The 24,395-nt window shown below is 44.1% G+C and overlaps 1 long non-coding RNA gene across 10 annotated transcripts in view; it reads right to left on the reverse strand.

Moving 5' to 3' along the window:
- LOC307199535 overlaps nt 1-24,395 on the reverse strand; it is a 99,250-nt gene that overhangs the window by 52,422 nt on the left and 22,433 nt on the right. For 8 of the 10 annotated variants that reach the window (XR_013832004.1, XR_013832005.1, XR_013832006.1 and 5 more), the window contains exon 2: nt 20,474-20,538. This is a non-coding gene — a long non-coding RNA (uncharacterized lncRNA). Of the gene's footprint in view, nt 1-3,616; nt 3,742-20,353; nt 20,539-24,395 lie in introns of those variants that run through there. The other 2 variants (XR_013832008.1, XR_013832009.1) reach the window with 2 other exon arrangements.

Genomic DNA, 24,395 nt, shown 5'->3' on the forward strand with positions numbered 1-24,395 from the left:
ACATCAAGTCACCTTACAAGCTTAGTCTAAACATATCAGCATGTTATCTTTAGAGCAGTGTTTGTTCATATATTCTTTGAACCATAACCACTGTGCCCTTAATTTCTGGTGTGTTTGATATCTTATTACTGCAGTTAATTTTGCCAGTTCTATAAACTCTGTTAGGGAAGTCCTGTTTCTTCTGACATCCTGTCACAGTGGACCAGGGAAGACTGGAGGAAAATATATGCATGCTAAAAAAAAATCAAAACAGTAATTTACAAGCCGTTTAAGAAAGTGCCTGGAAAAATAACGTATTTTGTTGCAATTCTGTGAAATTCTAACATGGAAATAAATAAAATATATACATGATGTGACCCAAATGATATTCCTGTTGTCCCATTAATCATAATTAATGCATAAGCCCAATAATGTTATCTTTGGTTCCAGGTTCAGCAGCCCATAAATTTAACATGAGTGGCTCTTTTCACAGAGTGAATCAGGTACTAGTCCTGTCTTCTCTCACCCGCTTTTGTGCTTCTAAATTAGAAAACCCAAATGCCATTCCTTTCAGATACGAAGCAACCGTCAAGGTCACTGTAAAGAGAATAGAGTAATTAACTTTCCAAGCAAGCGCCTGTAGAGAAACAGAGCACTTGGGGAAGTGGGTAAAGAGGCCTAACACTCTTACCTTCAAGAAGCATTTTTTTAAAAAGGAAAAATCAGCCCAGAATGATTAGATAAAAAGCAAGTCCAAAGGCTCCTGTCTAATGAATATGGAAAAACTGCACCTCTTCCTGAAAACATTCTATTTTGGTAGCGAGCCTCAGCAAATTTTTATTCATAGCATCGCTTTCAGTTTGGCGCTTATGGGTTTTGAGGAGATCAGTTAGCATTTACTGGTGTCCAGCGTAGATTATCATGTGAACATAGGAAGCTGCCTTATACAGAATCAGAATATAGAATCGTAGAATTGGAAGGAATCACGAGGGTCAACTAGTCCAACCCCCTGCCATGCAGGAATATTTTGCCCCATATGGGGCTCGAACCCACAACTCTGGGATTACGAGTACCATGCTCTACCTGCTGAGCTATCCCAGGTCATTGGTCTGTCCAGCTCAGTTTATATGCACTAGAAGGAGCTCTCCAGGGTTTCAGACAGAGGTCGTTAACAGCCCAACCTGGATATGCCAGAGACTTTCTGTAAGTATAGTAAAGTGCCCTTCCCATCTGAGCTACAGTTCTTCAGAGGCTGTGTGGGTTCTCAGGAAAACATAGGGCACACCTGCTGGTCAGGTGGGGGTGCAATTGACGCCTTGATATTTCCCTAAGCCAGCCCCAAGTTGTCTCTGGATAGCATACCTCCACTGAGCTCTCTTAGAAGCCTTCACAAACCACCAGGTGCTTTAGGAGAGAGGTGGACAAACAATTTAAATGAAGAGCCCACTATATAGATGCCAGGGGCAACAAGCAAGTGAACAAACGGGCAGAGAGTGGCATGCAAGCAGGTGGGAGCCATGACAAGGAAGAGAGGCGGCAAGAAGGGAGACTCTGAAGAGAGGCAGCAGGGACCTGTCGGGAGGTTCTGGACTCTCCTTCCTTGGAGGTTTTTAAGCAGAAGCTGGATGGTCATCTGTCATGGATGCTTTAGCTGAGATTCCTGCATTGCAAAGCGTTGGGCTAGATGGCCCATTGGGTCCCTTCCAACTCTACAATTCTATGATTCTATGACCCAAGGGTGTTTTGTAGCAGGGTCCTCCGAAACCCAGAGCTGACATTTGCTCCTGATCTTCCTCCACCTTTGATACCGAGATCCGGGTCAGAAGCCCAAGGCATGAGGTCAGGATCAGGCAGAGATGGGCTTGATGAACCATGGCACCACAGTGATGGAATGTCTTCCAATGGGAGGCCTCCCTGGAACTGCCACCAATGTCCTTCCCTCAAGCTCTTTTTTGCAGAGCATTTCGGGGAAGGCTGGCTTGATGACCTGCACTGCGCCTTTGAACTTGCTGATCCGATTCCTCCACCATGCTGATTGTGCTGTGGAAGTTCTGCTTAGGATGTGCTAATGTCTCATTGTTTAAGTTGGCTGGCAGTCACCTTGAGCCCCTTGACTGAAGAGGACGTATTTTAATTAAATACTGGGTTCCTCTTGCTACTTGATGGTTGCTGTGCTGTCATACAGCAACGGAAGAAGGAACCACTGGGTCCCTTCCAACTACAGTGGTACCTCGGGTTACATACGCTTCAGGTTACATACGCTTCAGGTTACATACACTTCAGGTTACAGACTCCGCTAGCCCAGAAATAGTACTTTGGGTTAAGAACTTTGCTTCAGGATGAGAACAGAAATCGTGCTCCAGCGGCACGGCAGCAGCAGGAGGCAACATTAGCTAAAGTGGTACCTCAGGTTAAGAACAGTTTCAGGTTAAGAACGGACCTCCGGAACAAATTAAGTACTTAACCCGAGGTACCACTGTACTGTCTCTGCAGGGCTAGCTGGGAGCAGGATCTGCCACTACTGCTACATTCAAACTACTTGCTACGTCAAACTTTTAATAGGCATTACAAGTGTAAGGTAAAGGGACCCCTGACAATTAAGTCCAGTCGCGAGCGACTCTGGGGTCATGCGAGTCATGCGACTCATCTCACTTTAAAGGCCAAGGGAGCCGGCATTTGTCTGCTTCTGCAGACAGTTGTCCCCGCCCCCCCCCCCCCCCGGTCATGTGGCCAGCATGACTAAGCCGCTTCTGGCGAAACCAGAGCAGTGCATGGAAACGCCATAAAACATCAATATATAAAATTTCAAAATATATACAAATAAACAGCGATGTAAAATATATAATAATGAGGATTTTCATTGGGTTTTCTTCCTGCTAAATAGTGCCATTCACCACTCTAAGAGATACTGTTGACAAAAACTCAGCCACCTTTGCAGTTACTTCCGGGTTAATGTCAGACAGACAGAATCTGATATTTTCATTGTGCTGCGATGTTAGACTACCCAAAAAGGGGAATAGCACGCATTTGCGTAGCTAGTTGTACAATGGACAGTAGAAAAGGATATACATGTAAACTTCTGCACCCCAGGACATCCCGGTGATGAGCTGTTGAACCAAAACTCTCTGATGGTGGAGGCTTGTCTCCTGCAGCCAGTGTCTGGCAGCACCACAGTTACTGAATGTGCTCCCAGAGAGATTGGCCTGGCACCTTCCTGATGCGCCTTTATTTTGGACGCCTTTGAACTTCCCCAGGCTTTTTAAGATCTAGGATGGGAGTTGTAGTCCAACAAGAGCTGGAGACTCAAGTTTGGGAAAGCCAGTGGACCTCTGAGCTGCAGAATATAAGCTAAGGAAGTTGCACATCTAGTACCAGCTTCTTGGTACTTTGGAAGTATCCTGGGGGAGAAAAGTACTCAGTTTTTGTGCTCCAATTAAGGCCAACATTTAATTATTGCCAGACCTACATCATCAAGACTTTCAATGGGTTCATCCTGTACTATACCTGCCTCAAAAGTATCCCCCCCACTTCCAGTTTACAGTCTCAAACCAGGAATGTATCCATGAACTTAACTACTAGACCCAGTTGGAAGCCAGTAGAATGGAAAGCTGCTAGGAACCCACTCAGAATCACCTACCAAGGATATATGCTCGACTTGGACAGAAGTCAGGATGAAAGTTCTACTCATGGAACCATGCTGGTTCTCAATTGCTTGTCAAACTGTAAATCCAGCTATTACTCTTCTTTCTTCTGCTTGGTTAAGAAGCTATTTGGAGACATAAAAATCCAAGGCACCTTTTCAAAATGTGTAGGTTTATAAAGTAGAAAGAACTACAGAGCACAAGACTATTATTACAAGGTCTATCGTCTATGTCAGAGATGGGGAAACTGTGGTCCTCCAGATGTCACTGGATTACAACACCCATCACCCTTGACCACTGGACATGCTGGCTGGGGCTGATGGGAGTTGGGAGTCCAACAAAATCTAAAAGGCACCGGTTCCTCCATCCCTGATGTGGACAATACTGAGCTAGAAGAGCCAACAGACTGATTCAGTACATGCAGCCTGGTAATGGGTCAGCCTCCTATTGTTCCTATTTTAAGGTTTTATGTATACAACTAAAAATATGTTTTGAGAGTGTGTGTGCGTGCATGTGAACGAGAGAGAGAGGGAGAGAGAGACTTATAGGAAGGGACAAATATAGTACAAGTTCCAGGGAGTTAATATTGGCCATGACTCTCTGCTGGGCACCCACACTGAATCCAGAGCTGTTCTTAGCCTCCAGCCCACACTGCATTTGGCAAGAACGAGCATTTGGCAAGAAACGAGCATTCGGTAAGAAAAGGAACACAGTGAAAAACTGCTAAAGTCCAGTTCCGGCTGAAATAATCTATGTTGGCACAGGAATTCTGTGTTCCAGGATTAGATGTTCTCATTCATCCAACCACAACCTACGCAATTAGTTCCTATGAGCGGCTAGCATAGATGCCCCATGACCATTGCCACTCAAGATGGGGAGCAGCCCTCCCAGAGGGAACGATCCTACCATTGGAAACCCTGTCCCCATAGCAGGCACCTTTTTTTCTTTAGGGGAACATTGGTACTGCTTCCCTCGCTAAGTGTTAACACACCAAACTAGACCCGTGAGAATGTCCCTTGGAGACAAGCCCCAAGTCTGTAGGATCTGCACAAAGTGACCGTACATGACTATAGTATTAACCTCTTGGTTCTTTGCAATCCCCAGTTCTCCACTCCAGAGAAAAATTATGCAAACCTTGTCAGAATAGATAGCGGGAGAACCACATCAAATCATTTGCTCCACAGCACACTTTCTATCCTGCTAAGCCCCTTTAAGTCCATTTCCTTGTTCTGGGTTGTGTATTATTATTATTTAGATTTATATATCATCCTTCTGTATTTGGACTCTAGGGTTTTGAAAGCCATTCCCAAGATAACTCTCTGGTTCTCTTGTAACCAAGATCTCCAGTGTCCGTTTTATATGCGTTTTTAAGCAAAACAATACGAAAGGGCCTTAAAATAAGAAAGTAATAGGCAATGGTCTATTAAAGAATAGCAACGCAAACGGGAGATTTCACTGCCCTGGGTTCATTCGGGCAGGCTTTAAACAGAACCGCTAGCATATTGCTTTCCCTTGGCAGAAGAGAAGCTTGTATCTTTTGCTCTCAGGTTCATTTTTCATTGCTTTTTTGTTTCAGGCTACCCAGTTCCAGTTCCCGTTTCCTCCCCATGGGACTGCGCAGTGCTCCTGAGCTGATTAAAACTCACCTGATTTCTCACATTATGCCTCTGCTAAGCTCCTTCGTTCCCAGCAGTCTGTCCATAGAACTATTATCAGCTGTTATCTGGGAAGTAGCTCATGAATGTCACACTCTCTCTCCTCCCAACTTTCCCCGAGTACACAGGGGCTTTTTCTTTAATAAGAAAAAAAAGGGAGGGAGCTTTTGCCCTACATTTTATGGTTTGGCTGCAGAAGTGTGAGCTGTCACCTGTTTAGCGTGGATCTCTGGCAAGAGAGAGAGAGAGATGCAAGCCTGAAGCACAACCAAAGCTTAAAGACCGGTTCTTTCAATGGAGTTAATCAGAACATGTTAAAAGTGCTAAGAGTCAATGGAAAGCAAAGCCAGCTCCAGGGTTGGCTTGTACACTGGTAAGAAGAGTGAGGCAGGATTGGACAACAGTACACCTTGAACATCCCACTACTAGGGAGCTCAGCGATACCACCAACACCCCATTGCTTCCCTGCCATGGTTTTGGAGGAGAGGCTATTATTAAGTTTGCCCAGGTGCCTGCCTCTGTGATTCACAGATCATTTGACTAAGGTTAATCACCCTCAGAGTTATAAGGCTGCACAGAAAAGGAGGAGTTTCAGTGAGGAATGGTATGGAATAACTTTGTCACCATGTCTTAGACTGGTTGGACGTAGAGGAATGGTGGGAGGAACCAACTGGGGAACCCCCAAGGGGAAAAGGCTCAGAGCCCAGAAAGTGGTGGTGGGACAACCATGAGTGGTCAGAGGGAGAAGACCGGAAGGAGGAGGTGTTAGAAGCTGGAGAGATAGCAGGGCTTAGTGAGCAGGGAGAGCCCGCAACTTCTGCAGCCTGCCTCTGTCTGTGCTAGTCATGAAGCGAAAAGTAGCTCAAAGCCTTGCTTTTCCCTGTCCCAGCTTCCAAAACTTCAGCAGGGACAGAGTAACCAATCAGTTTTCTAGGATGGTGAAGGTGAAATTGCCAGAGTGCTGAATTGAATAGCAAGTTATTTGCCTGAGTGATCGCAGAATCATCCGATCCATGCCAATGGCTTGACCGTCTCAAAGGTAGCTATAAACCACTTCAATAAAGGCCTCTATAACAGACTTGGCACCAACAGTGCAGCCTTCTAGTCAACATAACTGGCCTGATAAGATTCAGAATCTGCTTTGGTTGGGATGTGTGGATTCAGTCCAGCCAGGAAGAACATTCTGATGGCAAGAGCTGTCCAACAGTGGAATGGATACAGCCCAGGATACAAACTATATCTAGCACAGTGGTACCTTGGTTGTCGAATTTAATCTGTTCAGGGAGTCCATTTGACTCCCGAAATGGTTTGAAAACCAAAGCGTGGCTGAACAATGGGAGCTCACCCCTTCGTGGGGATTTGAACCGCTGACCTTCTGATCGGCAAGTCCTAGGCTCTGTGGTTTAACCTACAGTGCCACCCGCGTCCCTATTTTGGAAATGTACATCCAGGTTTTTTCCCTTTAAATTTTTTTGGGGCCCCCAAGAGAGTGGGGCCCTAAGCTATAACTTGTTTAGCTTATATGTAAATCGGGCACTGCGTGCACGTAGCCAACATCTGTATGCAGAGCTTTTGCTCTACCACTGAGCCACATCTTTTCCCCCTTCATGGATTTGTGTACCATGAGAATTTAGAAAAACTATTCCAATTTAAAAAGCCCAATGAAAGTGGCTAGAGCTTCCACACATTTTTTTAAAAAAAACCTCTTGTCTGAATCACCGTCTTTCGATTTATTTTTTTAAGATTTACATACGAATCAAAGCAAGTCTTAATGTAAAAAGTTCTTTGTGTCAGAGTGATGCTTGCATTTATGGCCACAGGCAGCAACACGTTAGAAGAAGCATCGCCACCTATGTCAGGGAACCTGCCACTTAAGATAGAAAAACTGCAACAACAAAAAAATAGTATTAAAAACGTTCAGGTTCTGCAGCAGCTTTTTAATCGATGAAAAGGTTTTTTAATTGATTAATCAGTTAGATTAATTGTTGCATCCCTAAACATTGCATATATGAGTGACATTTTATAAGCAGCTGTGTGCATCCATTATTGCGGCAGATGATTTATCAGACTGAATGCAGCCATTAATCGTGGCAGAATTACAGGAAATGGTAGTCGTATGTCTTGCTGGAGTTAAATTACGGGAAATGCAAAGATAAATAAAAACAAGCTCATTCCACTTTCTTTTCCAGTCCTGCCCAACCCACCGAGCTCAGGTTGTGTTGTGTGTGTGTGTGTGTGTGTGTGTGAGAGAGAGAGAGAGAGAGAGAGAGAGAGAGAGATGTCAAAGGGGAAATGCAAAGTGTACATGTACAGTGTACACATGTACAGTGGTACCTCGGGTTACAGGCGCTTCAGGTTACAGGCGCTTCAGGTTACGGACTCCGCTAACCCAGAAAAAGTACCTCGGGTTAAGAACTTTGCTTCAGGATGAGAACAGAAATCGTGCGGCAGCAGCGGGAGGCCCCATTAACTAAAGTGGTACCTCAGGTTAAGAACAGTTTCAGGTTACGAACGGACCTCCGGAATGAATTAAGTTCTTAACCCGAGGTACCACTGTATTGCATGAGCATATGCGCTGTGGCTCCAACCACAAACAGTTACCAGGACCCCTTTGTCCCGTGTGAGGTTACACTAAGGCCAGGAGCACCAATGATGAAAGCTGCAGAGGTGCTGACCCCAGGATCCAACAGCAAATAGCAAGGAGACACCTGAGCAGGACATAGCAACTCCCAGGCTGGATTGCCCCAGGAAACAGGTGTTTGCATGCCTCCCCTTAATTTCCATCAGGAGCATGGGTGCATGGACGACATGGGTGGTGGAAGTCAGAGCTTTAACTCTTTCCCTTCCAGCCATGATTCCAATGGAAATCTTTTCCTGACACCTAGCACTGCAACTAGAGATTGGGAGTGGGGCGGATTCTAGTTGCTTTCAGTGAGAGGTTTCTTTTGTCTCTAATTGCAGTGCAGATGGGGGGGGGGTTTCCATGAGGATCACAGTTGGAGGGGTGTGTGTTAAATCTCCACTACTCATGCACAGTGTTTCCAATGCAGATGAGTGTGTGCGCACACACATATCCATGATTAAAAATTCAACATTTCTTTACGTGCCTGCAAGTTATGCCATTAATGTAACGCATAGTTAAACCCTCAATGGCTGCAAAGTGAGGCGTGCTGCACACTCACCCCTCTACACCCAAGTTGTTTGCATTTGTTAAATGCCTTGGTGGAGGGGAAGGAAAGAATCGGCAATCACATATATCACCAGCAAGCTATCGAGATCAGTCAGAATAAAATAAACCAGTGCAAACACGCTTTTTAGATCCAGCGAACCCTAGGCTCGTTGTACATTTTGTCGCAGTCATCATGGCGTCAGTTTGTAACTGAAGCAGTGCTGTTTCGCTGCCTGGACGACAGAACACTCCTCCTAAAGTGGCTCCGTGACAGCAGCAACTCTTGCACGTTATTTTGCAGCTTCTTTCCAAGTTTTTAAAAAAACGTGTGCTGTCAAAAAGTCAGGAAGAGACCGGTTGTGGGGGAGTGGAGGCACTTTACTGCTCAATATGCAGATATTGACCTCAGTTCAGGAAAGCACTTAAATGCATACATTTCCTACACAAGGGAAAGTGAAGTGGGAACAAGTCTTGGGAGAAGCACACCACTGAACTCTGACCAGGCTGAAGAGCAATGGGAAGCAATTATTTCGAGATATGTAACATAGGCTTGCTCCTGTCATACCTTCAAATATATTCTTGTTTCATGTCAGTGAAGCCAAAACAGATGCAACCTCTTTGTTAATAAGAATTTAGCTTCTCTAGTGCACACACACAAACATGTTCACTAGGGCTGGGTGATATCTGGTTTTCAACTTTTCATCTCACCAGCTAAACACTGCAATATACTGATATATCGCAATGTCTGAAGGATGGAGGTCTATAGAGGCATTGGCTGGCTTCATGTTTTTCCCCAGATTGCGATTTTTGCAGAACACACAGGCACCCATCAGGATTCTAGTTATATTGCCAGATCAAAAATAATGAAACAGATTTCATGATACGGACTTCAAGCCAGTTTTGATATACCACTGAACACTTCAGTGTTCAGACTTTCTTAGCACCTGTTAACAATGGTTCCTTGGAAAATCCGCTTTGCTTAAATACAGGTTGTTGGTTCGTTGCTGCCACTCCCTGCCCAAGCAGACAATCAAAAAGTTCACAGGCAGAATGCATGGTGGTATGATCATTGGTCAGTCAGGAGGAAGGGGTGAGATCACAAGGATGGTATAAGCCAGCCTTCTCCAACCAGCTTGAGGGCATTCCAGAGGCTTCTGGTTAGTCACTGTGGAAGGCAAGATGCTAGACGAGATTGGCTCGATGCAGCAGCAGGGCTTTTATATGCCCCCGCAGATCCTATCAAGCCCAGGCAGCATGGCTAATGGTCAGGAGCATGATGGGAGTTGTAATCTAAAACATCTGGAGGACAACAGGATGGGGAAGGCTGTGGTATAAACCATTGTAAGAATGTTTGAAAATGGAGCATAGATTCCATGACCACCACACACTCACATTCTGAGCCTTTGACCAAGCCAATTCAGACACATTGACAGGATGGGGGGGGGGTGTTATGGAGAAGGTAGACACCAGTCTCCAAACAGTTGCACAAGAAGCTTGCATTGTAGGAAACAATGGAGCCTTGCATTGTCAAAAAGGTCTCTGTGGCAAACTCCCATTCCCCGAAGGAAAGACCACCTAGTAGCAGTAAGAAAGCAGGAAATACCAAGGTTTTGTGCAATTTGATGCTGAGATTGCTGGGGTCGGCAGGAGGAGAGAATGCAGAAAATTCTACTGGGTGCAGAACTGTGCTTTCTCAGAATCCCTTAATTGCTGTTGTCTTTTTTCCCTTTTTTTCTTAAAGGAAGCTTCTGCTCCTTTCATGCTTGAGATGATATGGCTGCTGAACTCACAGGAGAGGTGTCACTAGATAAAATTTCCAGCCTGAAGGAACGCTTTTGATTTTCCCTTGTCATGTGGGTGGCAGAATAAATGATCCAAAGTAAGATATGCTGTGCACCTTTGCATTAATTCATACAGGTTGCAGAACCCAGCCTTTCTGGGTGCAGAAACAGAATCTCCTGAGCACCAAATGCTGGTTTTTAGCACACCGCCCTGCTCACAAGTAGACGGGGGGGGGGGGAGAGGAAAGGTGGCGCCAGCACCTATTCAACTTTCCCTTCTTTGTTCTTCCCACGCAGATACAACAGCCAACCATTCCAACCTCTAACTGATAGTACTGCAAGCAGTTTCCTGAAGGGAATGCTATTTTTTCCTTTGTGTTCAAAACGCCAAAGTATTTTTCGGTACACGACAACCTAGCAGTGCCGTAATAGAGGCATAATTAATATCTTCAACAGAAGGAACAAAAGGGGGAGAGAAAGCAATTTTAAATCCCATTTCTTAAAGGGGAAAAAAAGAGAAAGGGTTGGACTGAAGAGAGAGCAATGAACAGGATGGATGCCAGGGCAGCACAACCTGTTTATAGGTGTGGCTAATGCCAAGGATGGTTCCCTATGGATAGTCACTTGTGCGTAACCCACATGCATTTTAGAATCAGTCATCGACCCTAACACCAGCATCCAGGTAAAGAATTTGTTGTTGTACATACTGTATGGATATCTACAAGCTGTCACTTAATACGGACAAGACTGGGAAGTCAAGCATCCAGTCCCTGAGAACAAAAAGACAGAAGAGCTTAGTGTGAATGCAAAACCTCTAGCTAGACTTAAAAAGAAGAAGACAGAGAGCCGATTTAAAGCAAACAGTGCCATTTTTTACCCTGCGGCTATCTAGCTTTTTGTTGCTGCAACTCTCCCCACAGCAAATATTCATATTGCTTGACCCAGAAAGGCAAACAAAGCGAGAGAGTGTTCGTGCACCTGCAAATTGCAAAGGAACTGGTGGGAATACCTTTTAGATACTGCTTGAGGAGGGGCATGAGAATACGGACGACCCCGAATGGAAGCCAAGAGGCTATATTGCAGCAATCGCCAGCAAAATGACTTTTGTTTTGTGGGGAGGGGTAGACAATATGGCTCAGGGGCCACCATATGTCCTCTTGTATCTGCTGTTGAAATGTTGCTTCTATGCAAGTACAACTTGCCTTGCAGTGTTTCCAAAACTTGGGTCTCCAGCTGTTTTTGGACTACAACTCCCATCATCCCTAGCTAGCAGGACCAGTGGTCAGGGATGATGGGAACTGAAGTCCAAAAACAGCAGGAGACCCAAGTCTGAGAGACACTGTGGCCACATTTCTCAAACTACAATTCCCATCATCCCTAGCTAGCAGGACCAGTGGTCAGGGGTGATGGGAGCTGTAGTCCAACAACAGCTGGGGATCCAAGGTAGAGTCACAGGCCTTGGTTGTTAAGTCTGGCCTTTGCTCATGGGGAAGAGTATTATAAGAACTTGCATAGGGGCTGCTCAAAGGAGCAAACAGTCTTTCCCCAGTTCTGCAAACCCTGCCAGGCTACGGCAGGGATGGAGAACCTGTGGTCTAAAGACACACGAAACAGGAGGGGTTGGGAGCCTGTGGCCCTCCAAAGGTTGCTAGACTCCATCTCCCATCGTCCACAAGCAGCATGGCCAGGGAGAATGGGAGTTGTAGTCAGGTTCCTCACCCTTGCCTCGATGGGATGGGGAGCTGATTCAGGGACTTGATAGGCTCACCAAGTTCCCTCTCCCTCTGAACTGAGCAGCCTTCCCCCAAGCTGATGTCCTCCAGATGTTTAGAATCCCATCAGCCCCAGCAAGCACAGCTGTGTGGGGAGTTGTACTGAAAAACAGCTGGAGGGCACAGGTTGGAGCAAGCTGGAACAGAGCCCAATTGGTTCCTTGGTTTACTGGGGAGCTGGAGTGATGAAGCAGTCTGGAATGCCAGTGGCAGAACACTCAAAATGAATCCAACCAAACACAGGCTAGTTACCATCTCAGGGCATATTACTTAGTGGTAATAGTGGTAGAGTTCCCCCCCCCCCCCAAATGGTTCAAGCCCTTGTTCAACCGGGACCACAAAGTAGCTCCCAGGAACCTTGTTAATTATTTGCTAAACCCTTTGATGATAAAAAAAGGGACGCAGGTGGCGCTGTGGGTTAAAGCCTCAGCGCCTAGGACTTGCCGATCGAAAGGTCGGCGGTTCGAATCCCTGCGGCGGGGTGCGCTCCCACTGCTCGGTCCCAGCGCCTGCCAACCTAGCAGTTCGAAAGCACCTCCAGGTGCAAGTAGATAAATAGGGACCGCTTACCAGCGGGAAGGTAAACGGCGTTTCCGTGTGCGGCTCTGGCTTGCCAGAGCAGCGATGTCACGCTGGCCACGTGACCCGGAAGTGTCTCCGGACAGCGCTGGCCCCTGGCCTCTTAAGTGAGATGGGCGCACAACCCCAGAGTCTGTCAAGACTGGCCCGTACGGGCAGGGGTACCTTTACCTTTACCTTGATGATAAAAGAAATACCACTAAATGTCATGATGCTACTAGTTCAACCATTTGCTAGTCAATGGGCCCCTAAGCTATTACCCATAGTTTCTCAGTTCTGATACAATGGGAAACTATAGCCAAGTGCAGCTTTCGAGCATCTTTCCCCACTCACAGAAAGCACACACCACTTGTTTGATTTGATTGTCTGAATGCGGCTGTTGCATTTGCAGCAAGTCCCTTTAATTTTGATGGAGTTACGAATTCTTTCTCGTCCTAGTACTGTCGCCAGAGAGAGGCAGACAGAAATGAGGCCGCTGCTCTGCAGACAGACAGACTGATGATAAAGAAAAAGTTAAGTATGTCAAAAGTGCCTTTGTTCAAATATGTAGAGGGGTTCAGTAACATGGAAGACCACTTGCTCCAGCTATGCCTAGTGTATGTTTAGGAGTGCAATGCCTCTTGTTTTGGGAGATGGATTCAGTCATGGGTAGGCAAACTAAGGCCCAGGAGACGGATCCGGCCCAATCGCCTTCTAAATCCAGCCCACGGATGGTCCGGGAATCACCGTGTTTTTACATGAGTAGAATGTGTCCTTTTATTTCAAATGCATCTCTGAGTTATTTCTGGGGCATAGAATTTGTTCATTTCCCCCCTTCAAAATATAGTCCAGCCCCCCACAAGGTCTGAGGGACAGTGGACTGGCCCCCTGCTGGAAAAGTTTGCTGACCCCTGGATTCAGTAGATAGTCTTAAGTTGAATGAGCAGCATGTATGTCACACTTCTCTCCGTGTCATAAAGAAGGCTTCCTCAAACTCGGCCCTCCAGATGTTTTGAGACTACATTTCCCATCATCCCTGACCACTGGTCCTGCTAGCTAGGGATCATGGGAGTTGTAAGCCGAAAACTTCTGGAGGGCCGAGTTTGAAGAAGTCTGTCATAAAGGGTAAGTGTAAGGAAATAAGTACTGAAAATAGAAGCAATTCAGTATATAACCCATCTCCTGTTATACAGCTAAAGTCACCTATGCTAATTGTAATCCAATTACAAAGCTCTCATAATACTTGATAGGCCCTGTAGTCCGGCTCCACTTTTGATATGAAAATTTCTATACTCCATTTAATTCACAATGAATTCAACATGGTATTGTGTTTAGCTCCAAGACTACTAGAAAACTACTCAAGAATTATGAGAAAAGGGTACCCCTATGCCTGCAGCTCATACTGGTCATCTCACCCTCTTCAGTGTTATCAGTTATATATATCAATACCTAATCATACTAGAAGCACATCTCTCCAAATGCAAAACAAACAAATAAAACAAACAAACAAACAAAAAACCTCTGGTAACAGGGTATAATTTTCTGCTCTATTTGCCTTTCCATACCTGCACAGGGCTATTTTGAGGTATTGTATGTGCTACTTTTTTGTGCGCTTGATACATGTAAGTCATAAGACAGGGATGTGGGACCTTAGGCCCTCCAGATGTTGGGCTCCAACCTCTATCAGTCCCAGCCAACATGGCCAATGGGAGCTGTGGTTCAGCAACATCTGGAAGGCCACAACTCCCATTGGTCATGCTGGCTGGGGTGGATTGAGGCTGGCACTCAACGATATCTAGACGACCACAGATTCCAATTTACAAGTGCCTGTGTATGTAGGGATTTTTGTTTGTTAGTTACAAAAACATTTTTATACCACTTTTCAGTATAGCGGTACCTCGCGTTAAGTACTTAATTCATTCCGGAGGTCCGTTCTTAGCCTGAAACTGTTCTTAACCTGAAGCACCACTTTAGCTAATGGGGCCTCCCGCTGCCACCGCGCAGCCGGAGCACGATTTCTGTTCTCATTCTGAAGCAAAGTTCTTAACCCGAGGTACCATTTCTTGGTTAGTGGAGTCTGTAACCTGAAGCATATGGAACCTAAAGCGTATGTAACCCGAGGTACCACTGTACAAGCAAGCCTCCACCCCCAGGATGATTTTACAATAGTAAAATCTCAAAACACTTTAAAAAGTAGAAAGCGTTAAAAGTCACCGCAAGACAATTAAAACTTTTTTTAAAAAACAACAACTAGACTTAAAGTTTGTTGGAATGAAAATGTCTTAACCAACCATCTAAAAGGCAATAGAGAAGAGTATGGCCTAATCTCTCTTGGGATGGAGTTCCACAGTCAAGGTGCTACTCCTGACCAGGAACCCCAGCAACCATGCCTGTCTCAGTGGTCATCTAGGAACTCCACTGGGTCCAAAAGAACCCCAAAACTGCAAACCTGGTCTTTTAGAGATAGTGCTGCCCTGAGCATCTAATCCTGGGTCAGCATATCTACTAATTAGACATGCTTCTGTCTCACTTGGATCAAACTCTTCTGTCTTTTAGCCTCCATCTCATCCATCACTGAACTTAGATGCTACCAGTTTCAGGAGGATCCCTACAGGCTCCTTGGCTCAGCTGCAAATGAGATGCAGCTGGGCCTTGCTAGCATACTGTTGGCATCCAACACCCAAACTCCCGATGACCATTCTCTGCAGTTTTAATGGAGATGCTAAACAGCATGGAGGTCAAAATAGAGCTCCGAGGGATCCCAATGGCCAAGTGATCCAACAGAAGACCGTCAACACCACCATCTAACTAGATTGGGCCAAAGCTACCACAGAACACTGCTTCATGCCCAGAAGGATTCCATGCTCAAAGGTACAGAGAGTTCCAAAATCCAACTGAGACACAGACCCCACCATATCTAGTGCCTGGTGTAGGGCATCCACCAAGCCAATTTCACCCCAAAATGGACCTGAATCTAAGTTGGAAAAGATCTAAATAATCAGGAGCATCCAAGAAAGTCTGAAGTTGAGTTGTCACAAACTTGCTCTAACACCTTACTCCAAAAATTGTGATGTTAGAGGCTGGCCAAAAATGATCAAGGATGGTATAGGCCAAACAGTGCTTTTTAATATATATATATAAAAAGCAACCAGCAATCTTAAAAATGCTTCATTAGCAAAGTTGGGGCTCAGCCCTCGTCTTCAAGCTGAAACACATCAATCAAAACAGGACAAGCAGGCACTGATGATTTGTGGGCTACATCCAATAAGAAGTCCACATGTGACAGAAGGGACTGGTGTTAGCAAAATGATGGCACTCTGTGCCCCACAATACGTTTTCCCCTAGTCGCTTTGCATAGAACAATGCAGTGTAGGAAGAAGATTTGGGGGCAGCCCCAATGGGTTAGTCTGAAACACTTTTATCCTGTGTAAGCACCACTAAAAGGCACATTATATACATCGGAAACTGCCTATGCGCCCAACTACCACAGTACAGACTCAGAAGAACAGCACCATTTCTCAATGCACAGCACTCCTTGCATTCGGTGTAACAGATGAGACAATGCAGTCTTATACATGTCTAAAGGTAAAGGGACCCCTGACCATTAGGTCCAGTCGTGGCCAACTCTGGGGTTGCGGCGCTCATCACACTTTATTGGCCGAGGGAGCCGGCGTACAGCTTCTGGGTCATGTGGCCAGCATGAGTAAGCCGCTTCTGGCGAACCAGAGCAGCGCACAGAAACGCCATTTACCTTCCCGCAGGAGTGGTACCTATTTATCTACTTGCACTTTGACGTGCTTTCGAACTGCTAGGTTGGCAGGAGCAGGGACCGAGCAATGGGAGCTCACCCCGTCGCAGAGATTCAAACTGCCAACCTTCTGATCGGCAAGTCCTAGGCTCTGTGGTTTAACCCACAGCGCCACCCGTGTCCCTTATACATGTCTAATCCCATCTCAACATCTCACTAAGAATTAGGCTTGGTGCCATGTCCCTTGTCCTTCCAGAACATCATGTTTCCCATAAAGCCTTTGGTGAAAATTCCATAGCCTTATCTCAACAGAAACCCAAAGTACACGTAACAGCCTTTGCTCACATTCAGCCCCCTGGTGCCAATCTCCCTTTGTGATCTCCTACTATAAAAACAAAGGAAGACCGAAAACTCCCCAGGCCTGTCTTCTTGCTTGCCTTGCTCCCTAAAGCACCCCTGATGAGGTGCGCTATATAAATGAGGCTTGAATTTACACACGTATGTCCATCACTTGACATCTCATGGCTCTGTTGAAAGTTAGCTCATTGTGCGCCATTTGGTTTGTGAATGGCTGTTTTATATTTGCAGGTCAACACTCGTGGCATGGGTTCACACAACACAGGAACATGCCTGTGCAGAAGAATCATGCCAAGATTTGCACAAATCAACAAGGCGGCGGGTCACCCAGTGGCTGCATTCAGGTGCCACAATAAACTATGGCCTGTCTTCACTACTGTTTGTTGAAAGGACCACTAGGTACTGTGAATCAGAATCTTTTCCAGAAGTGTTCAATCATGTTTTAAAAAAGGCATTTAAAAGCCAAACTGGTTCTGCTCATTTGAAGCGTTTCTTCCCCCTTTGAGACAAACACAAGGAAAAAATCACAAAACCTAAGTCCTCTCAGAGGATCATTTTGTAAGTTTACCATGAAGTATTGTTGGTATTCTGGTTAAACAAAACACCGTATTGAAACATTCACTCTGTGTGCGTGTGTGTGTTTTTAATCAAAGTTTAAACATCAGAGGCAATGTCTCACTAGTTCAAGACGCAGGAGGAGGGAGCCACACACAACAAGAATGCTATCTGACAAAGAAATCTGCGAAGAGACTTAAAATGCTACATTTTAAAGCAAATAAGAACTGTGTAGACAAGCAATGGATTTCTGTCTTCCTTTGTTATATCAGCTTGTGGCACTATTTATGAAAAAGAACTTATTTGCATGTTATATAAAGAATGGAGTTTGCTCCAATGTTAAAATCACTTGCTACTACTTAAACATAAAAAACAATGTCTCTCTCTACTCCCAAGAACTGCTTATTCAAATCACTCTTGTGCAAGTACTTGTCTTGGTGACACTTCAGTATATTCCATTCCACTCTTCTTTCTCCCAGCGTAAAGTAACAAGAGCTGAAACCAAACACAACAATCCCTTTCTATCTGTGTAATAGACCTCTGTGGTATAGGGTGTTAATCTCCAATTTTCTCTGTAAAGCATTTATTATTATGGTTAGTAATCCTCTACTAATATCTACAATCCTATACACGACGACATTTGTGTATATTCCAGCTACAAAGGTTACAGATAGGGAAAAAGACTCACTGTTTCAAGTAACACCTTCAGCAGCTAATGAGTTAAAGATGATAAACGATATTAACAAAGGAAAGAGGATCTTTCCTTTGTTTCCTATAGAACGTAGGTTTACAGCAAAAGGTGTCTCAACAGGCATAATGAGAATTTCCCAGATGTATTTATTCTTCTGCTTCCTTAAAAAAAAGAAAACCATACACTTGGCAAGAATACCAAGAGATACAGGCACCACCACTTCACTGAATTTAGAATTCTGTTTTGTAAATTTCTCCCCTCAAATCTTAGGTTTGAGAATATATGTCTGTATATATATATATATGAATATGTACGCCATTTTGTACTTGCTTAAAACATAAATATCCCCAAATCAGAGAAGTACATAGAATTGTATCCTGCCTGCAGAGCAGGTGGTGCCACAACAGACAAGTAAAATTTTTAAAAATATATAATTGCAAGTTTTAGTAGTTTTGACATTGTGTTAAGACTTCAGCAATCCATTTTGCAGCCTTCCTTGTCTGAATTGGTATGTATGTGAATTCAGAGTAAGGTTTAAAGTTATTCATTTTGCATAAAATAAAACCAAGATTTTCATAGAGCAATCACTAGTTGTTTAGAGTCTCCCCTTATTCTGAGGAGCAGTAAGTTGGACCTTTGCAAATGCAATCATTCCATTGGAAACAATAGGATAATTCTAGGGGGTAAAGAATTAGTCATGGCAACTGAAGAACTAACTTTAGCCTTCCCGTTTTTAAAATAAAACCCACAGATCTGAGTAGCAAAGTTGATAAACTATTTTCACCCTATATAAGCCCTGCTGTGGAATTCCATCAATAAATTGAAGCATTGACTTCACCCACTATGATAAAGGAAAATAACCTATATTATTATACTCTGCTGTTTTGTCACCCTGACAAATCTAATCTTTAACTTTCATTATCCTTGCAAATCCAGCCTAGTGCAACAGAAGGTTCCCAATAAAAATGGTACATGATTATGAATCAATGTTCAATGCAGTCATCAACAAAACTCATAAAACAGAATTTCTTTACCATTTTAAAACAGGTGAATATTATTGCCGAACTTACATATCTGTCAAGAATACATCTCCATTACAATACCACCCATGTATTTTTAGAAGTCCAAGTTGTATTTTGTCCTCAGTTTTTTCTTCAAAAATATTAATGCATCTCTCTTGTCTCTTTGTTATACCCTTAGACTTGAATCAACCTACGGGGATGTTACGGACATGAACGCATGCATATGGTAGACTTTGCAAATTAAACAAAGCAAGCTCAGTTTTGAGAGATCAGAACTCCCCCACGCTTAAGAAATATGGGGAAGTCTGCAGATTAAAAAATGAAATAAAATATTTATCAAAATAAAGAATACATTTGTTACTGATGATACAGGCTATTTTTAAAAATTCTTTTAATGGGACACTTTTTACATTGGGACAGTTTGTATGTATCAATGCTTATGGGGATAGGAGGAATGTGGATGAAGAATGAACAAAAAGCCACAATGGCTTTTTTTTAAAAAAAACTTACTGCCCAAGAACATGCTTATAGTTCCAATTTGCTGTAATTTACAGACAAGGTGATGCATACATACACACACACAAAATTCCTGTATCTCCTAAAGAAAATGGAGAAATCCACCATCTCCTTATTATTTCTCGCTACCCGATGCACAATATACATCCCAAGAACTCGATGTAAGCAGAGATTGCCTTAAGACAAGAGGAGAGAGTGAATGCAGCGGGGTTTCCCTTTCCACATTATTTGCAACAATGTTTAGCAACCCATATAATACGGGAAATTACTCTTCTCGTTCCAGACAAGTTATGCTATTTGCCCTGCACAGCTCAGAACTTCCAGTACTATTCTGTTGCTGCAGGGGACTGAATGAGTGATGGAAGGCAGTGGCAGTGTTTTAAAACATGTCTCTTGACAATCTATCCGGAAATGCATTCCTCTGCATTATACTGCGAGCGCACAAGACAATGCTGCAACCCAGCTGTGTCCAACTACAGACATTTACATCTGCTGTTTTGCCTTACACCGAGCCTAGCCCCCTGAAATCATGCAAATCACACGGCTGCTTTACATAGCATATTAGAAATCAGCGCACACGGAACAAAAGCTTTTGTTTAGGCAGGTGGGTGATTGCGCGATCCCAGGAAGTGCAAAGATACAATGGAACATTTCCTTTCGGAACTTTCTTTTTTAAAAAGGCAGCCTGCTGTCATTCCTCTAACCCTAAACAGCTAAAAGAGGTGGGGAATCCGTTCTCTCCAAATGCCCCTGTCAATTCAGAACAGCTGTCAGGAACAGAGCAGCAGATTCAAACTGAAACACCGGGTCTTGTTTGGAAAAAGAAGAAGACGAAGCGGGGTGGGGGGGCCGACGGAGGAGCAGGAGGAGGAGAGAAATAAGGCTATCTCCATTTTCAGGCTTACTTACAGCATTGTGTCGAATGACACAGGACGGGACAGGTTTTCCAAGGGGCTTTATATCCCATCTCGGGTAAGATGCATGCACAACACAGCAGTATTCCAAGTCGACAGCAAGGAAGGCGCTTACCTTTCCAACACGTTAACAAAAGGAGAAGCCGCTCTCCCGTTCAGCTTCCCCCAACACGGATGCCTCTGCGAAGAAAAGGCAAAGAGGGGAATAGGTCAGCTTGGGAGCTGTGCAGAGGCACTACCAATCTGTGCTGGCACCCATCTCCTACTCTTTCTCTCTCCCTCTCTCTCTCTCCCCACTCTCTCTCTCTCTCTCTCTCTCTCCCCACCTCTGCATCACAGCAGGCTACTGTAGCCAGGAGACAGAGGTGCTTAAATTAGAAAACCACTGCCAGAGGAAATAAACAGGAACCACAGCGACCCCCTCGACCCCAGCAGCCATCAAATCCGGGAAGATACAGTGCACATCTGTTTCACAAGGCCCCTTGGGATCGCCAACTCCAGCTACTTACCCTGTCTGCATTATTAATAGATGTTAATGGCTCCATTATATTGGAAAGAAAGCCTTTTGCTTTCCTATCCTATGGAAGCGCAAAGGAGTTTAGTTTTTGTTTTTTTAAAAAAACGAAAAACCACAAGATAGCAGGCAACTGCCTCCATGGTCCCTGGGCTGGCAGAACAGCCACATTTCTCCACCCCTTCCACCATATGCATATCCACTGCTGGGACCCCACCCTTCAATATACCAATGTGAGTCGCAGAAATTGATTCAGGGCAGCAAACGACTGCAGTAACGGAAAAGAAGTGCAGCAGAGACGTCCAGCCACAGGGCTACTTCCCAAATAAAATAACATTTAAAAAATGATTATTATGGTTGGAAATGTTCATTTGGAACATCTTTTCTACCTTATGTAAAACGATGCATAGAATCAAGAATTAAAATAATCCATGGCATCCTACTTAAATGGAGGGGCTGGAAATTATGTGCCTTCTGTGGCAGAGACAGTATATTTAGGATCTGGGGCGGGGGGAAGACATCAGCCCTCTGATTTGTGAAAGAATGAGATAATAAAGTATGCTGAAGTGCTAGGCAGTGAATTATATTATTATTATTATTATTATTATTATTATTATTATTATTATTATTATTATTAAATATCTGGGTTTCCTAAGGAAGTGGCATGCCCCCTCGAGGTATTGTGTAGGGCAAGCACACTTTAAAGTGGTCAACAGACACAAGCACAGAGATATCGATCCGTTTTTAAAACCAGATCTTACTAGGAAATGTTGCCGAAGCTACCACCAAGGAATAGAGAGAACTAAAGGGTTTCCAAACACCCTTTCAATAGCAGTACATGGGGGGATGTGTACTTGTCAATATACTACTACATGTTCCTTGGAGTTTGCATCAATAATACAGCTCCGCTGAATGGGGATCTATGAAAGAGAGAATCGCAGCTACAGTGCAAGATATTTCACAATAGTGTCTACTCATTAAATATCTGTACATGTGTGCATCTCTCTCCTGTCTCTCTAGTGTCACGTTAAATGATTCCCAGCTAAATTTAGCTTTCAGCCCAGGGAATGGCAGCGAAAAAGGCTCTTTTGTCCAATGCAGAAAAGGCGAATGTTGAAGTTTAACTGATTTTGTTTGCTGCTTAAATTAAAATATACAATGCTACATATTTTTATAGGCTATGCACCGGGTGCTTTTTCATGGCCGTGTAGAAGGCCTTGGAATAAGCCATCAAGGCAGGATTTTCTCTGTTCCTGATGCAAGATGCAGCTGTTTGTATACTTCTGACAAATACATGAGAAGTGTCATTAATTCATCCGAGACAAATGCAAAGCAATTGGCTTTGTTGCCCATTGCCTCTATACAGATTTTTTTTAATGAGACGGGCACTGCAAGCGTTCTGCAGAAATGAAAAAACAGAGAGATCGACTGTATTAACTGTGTCGCAGACAGACAGACTCAGCACGACAGTCTTCATCTCCCTCTCTAATTATTTATCTAGATAAAGCTTGACTGCTGGAAAATTAGCTCTTGACAGGAGGTAACTGATCTGAAAGGTTGCTTTTTTGACTACGAAATTGTGAACAGCCACTGCTGCGGAGGCCAGCGAGTCATGGCAAGGGCCAGTGTAAGATTCAATTGAAAAACTGGTCTGTCTTCATTCATCTCCAGAAAGGGAACCAGGAGCGATGAAAAATTGGGGAAATACCTGCACTCAAAAGAATTTCAAAAGCACGGAATCTGGCTATTTGCACAGGATTCACAGAGAACAGGAGAAACACCCTGTTCGTTTCTTATTGTAATGGGTTGTGTACGTGTTTCAATTTGCTTTGCGCAAACAAAGACTTTGCAATCCCGATTTACACAGGGACTTTAAAAAAAAAAGACAGAAAGAAAAAGCCTGCAGTGATTCCACCGTGAATATTTACTATGTTCTTTTGCATGGATTTTGTTCACAAGATCGATATAAAACATGGGTTAAATTCTAATGCAGGCTAATAAAAGGAAGAAGAAAGTAGATTCGAGGAGGGAGGTTTACTTGTCTAGACCTCCAGCTATAAGGGGAAAAAAATCTAATTTCCAATTTTCAGATTTGACAAGAATGTATGACTACAATCCATTCCCCCCACATCCAATAGCCCTCAGTTCCCATCTATTCACTTTTCACACATGGGCACAGCCAGGTTTTATTTTGGGGGGGGGACGCTTTTGTTGGGGGGGGGGAAGAACCTCATTTGTATTGATTTTTACTGATTATGGGGGGGGCAGCTGCCTCCTCGCCCCCCTTGGCTACACACGTTTTCACACTATTCCAGCAAAGCAGTCCCACCCAACACAACCCCCTCCGCCGGGTGAATGCTTTAATTTGTATGCACTGTACACATCTATACTACAGAAAAATGACAAAGCTTGAACCAGATACATGAAGTTTTTGGGACAATAAAGTGTTAAAAACTGCAGTAATTTAACAGTAAATCAAAGCAGCTAATTATAAAACAACAACGAAACAAAATAGGGTGTTAAAAAAGCAAACTTGCAGCTTATACACTAGTGGATTCCACGTATCCAGAGCTGTAGTGGAACCACTGGCAATTACTACATTTTCTAGGTTTACTTCTTCAAATACGACCGAGAACCAAGTTTTCGCTGCATTTTTATACCAAATCCCAGATCAGGCTAGTTAGCAAAGCCACCTGCTTTACCTGACTGCAGAACAAAGAGCATTTTTCTTCTCCCATCTTCTGGTTCCTAAGCCACACCCTTTTGTCCATTCAAAGCAAAGGCTCCTTTTCATTCTGAGCTGCCTTTTGCCCACCCCACATCAATGGCAGCGTGAATTTTTCACAATAATTTTGCAATAGTAATTAAAAAAAACCCAACATCATTTCCAGGAAGGACAGAAGACTTGTGGTTAAAACTCTGTCCAGGTGCAAAATGCAAGGAAACGGCATGGAAATGCCGTCAGGTGCACAGTATTACATTTTATGTTTGTGTGTCACTACCAACCTGCATGGAAGCTTCTGGCTTTATAGAAGCTTACAGCTGTGTGAAAAAAGCCTGATCCTGAAATATTAGCATTATGAATGGCCAGGAATGATGGGAGTTGTAGTCCAGCAAATGAATGGTAGGGAACCAATGCACACCTTAATTTATTTACAGACACAACGATTGCCAAAGCAGGTTTCCAGAGACCACTATGGGCTTGGATGATCATTCAGTTTAGCTCTGTGGACAATTTGAGTTCACTTACTGGTCAAATATGATGGCTAAACACACTGGCAGGGCACAAGGATGAGTCATGGCCTAGTGCACCAGCCCCACAAAACTTTAATGTGAGTCAGGGCCTCTTAGGAGACAGATGATGCAGGCTGGCTCTACTTGTCGATATTCACCCTAAAAGTTACGCTGCGCTACAAAGGACTGTGTAGAACTCTACAGGATGTGGTATTAGTGCGTGAAAACAGTCAAGATCCAAGAGTCCCCAGGCACAATGCACCTCCAGAGGGTGGAGACCTTAAGCGCC

The sequence above is a fragment of the Podarcis cretensis genome, assembly GCF_951804945.1.
Source record: "Podarcis cretensis genome assembly, chromosome: 12".
Classification (NCBI taxonomy): domain Eukaryota; kingdom Metazoa; phylum Chordata; class Lepidosauria; order Squamata; family Lacertidae; genus Podarcis; species Podarcis cretensis.